Here is a 2034-nt window from a genome sequence, read left to right as displayed (position 1 = left end):
CTTTCTCGTTTGAGAATACTACTGTTGCTTGTTTTACTTGATCTTTTGTTTATTTTCAAGCATAATTTCATGTACAGTAGAAATTAGTTTCAAATTAGGATCAAAATTCTATATATGAGATTAGTTCGTATATCCACAAATTAATGATATTTCACGGGTTAAGTTTTACATGCATGTGGCCTTTTTGTTAATTAGTGCACTAACATATATAGTTTCTTTGATCTCTACCATTTATAACATTAGATTCTTTTATGTTGATATGTAGAGGGCCCGACACTTCTCGACCGGTAACTATCACCATAGAGAATGTTAAACTTAACCTAGGTATGTATACTACACCTACTAATCTATAAGATGAACACCTACACTTTTGTATAGGTGCCTAATGCTAAATAGCAATAGTGGATGGTACCGAAATGGCATACATTCCACTCCAATATTGTGTAGAACAGCTAGCTAAGGCCCTTCAAAACACGAACGGTCACAAACATTCTAATTTATAATTTTGAATAATGGAGGTAAAGATTATTGGGCAATGCATAGGTGGTGAGCAAAAACTATACCAACTCTATATATATATATGAATTGAACCTCCTCCCCGATTCAGTGAACTAATCTACTTGTTTTGTTCTTATTTTGTGGGTCCTGTAAAAAAGAGATTGAGCAAGATTTTGATGCCTGTGTCTTAATACATCCCAAACTTATGCAGAGATAAGGGTGCGTACCTACTATTTTATTTAATATAAATTTTTTTTTTTTTTGAGAGAAATATTTAATATAAATATTAATGTATTGTCTAGTGAGTTTCAAATCCTGACAAAGAGATATTTCACTTGTTGTGTATATTAGCTGGAGATGATATAATATGGAAGTGATCTCTTTAATAGGAGTAGGCCCTGAGATTAGGACATCGTATCGGATTGTAAGCTCATGTTTATTAAAATAGAAATGAAAAGCCAATGACCTTTAGAAGACTTCAAAAACGATTTGTGATACATTTATGTATAGTGCACGATCTGTTTGTCATACGAATCATATGGTTTCTTGTGGTTAAGAGACTTCATTTTCTCCGATTACGTTTCTGAAACTTCATTAGCAGCTGCTCATGGTTTTCGGAAACGCCAGGCCTTTTAGAAAATGCATATAGATTATGTTATGACATAAAACAACACGGTAATTTGAAGAAATGTCCTAAGAAATCATTACTAAAGAGAACTCGCCAGTTTCCGCATGATCAATATGCGAAAGATAATGCAAATTGAGAAAATTGATGCTTCGGAGCTCTATACCAAGAAAAATTGTGTTTCAGAGACATCAACTTTTTTTTACGAACTCCAATTTATTAGTTTTGTCCACCTTAATGTTAAAGGGTACTCGGAAAATAGTAGTAGTCCTAGTAGTCATTAACAGATTGGGTACATTGGAGTTGGTCCATTTATGTAATTAAAAGGCCTTAGCTAAGTATGCAGCATATATATTATGGCCATCGATAATAAGTTTTTTTTTTTTTTTTAACTTAAATTTGGCTACAGCCTTTTCTAGTGGAGCATTTATTTTTTGCCTTTAGAACACGTACGGTTAGAAGAGTGTTGTGATTAGGATGAGAACGTGAATTATTTGTCTTTCATGCTCATCGTTGGGTCGAAGAAACAATCATATTGGTTGTCCATCAAATATGTATGGATCGGAATTTTCTACTCCCCCAGCTTTAAATCCGACTGAAATGTTGCTGGTGGAATCTCTCAATCTTATCTCTGCTACAAATCAAACAATTAGTAAACAAGCAAGAATTGATAATTTCTGTTGTAAGTTCAACTCAAATCTCAAATTTTAAATTTTCGATAGAAAGGAGGATACATTACTGTAAAATTAGCCATACGAAAGAAGAGAGGGAAAGAAGGGGGAGGGATAAATCCTCAAATTATAATATAGCCAAGACGAGGTGAGCCCAAGGCTATTCGAGCCCGGACCCCGGACCCCGGACCCCGGACCCCGGACCCGAGCAACAGGGCAGGGTGGGGGGGGGGGGGGGGG

Source organism: Ananas comosus, linkage group 10 (genome assembly GCF_001540865.1).
Source record: "Ananas comosus cultivar F153 linkage group 10, ASM154086v1, whole genome shotgun sequence".
In the NCBI taxonomy this organism is placed as follows: domain Eukaryota; kingdom Viridiplantae; phylum Streptophyta; class Magnoliopsida; order Poales; family Bromeliaceae; genus Ananas; species Ananas comosus.
Note: the sequence above shows the minus strand (reverse complement) of the source record.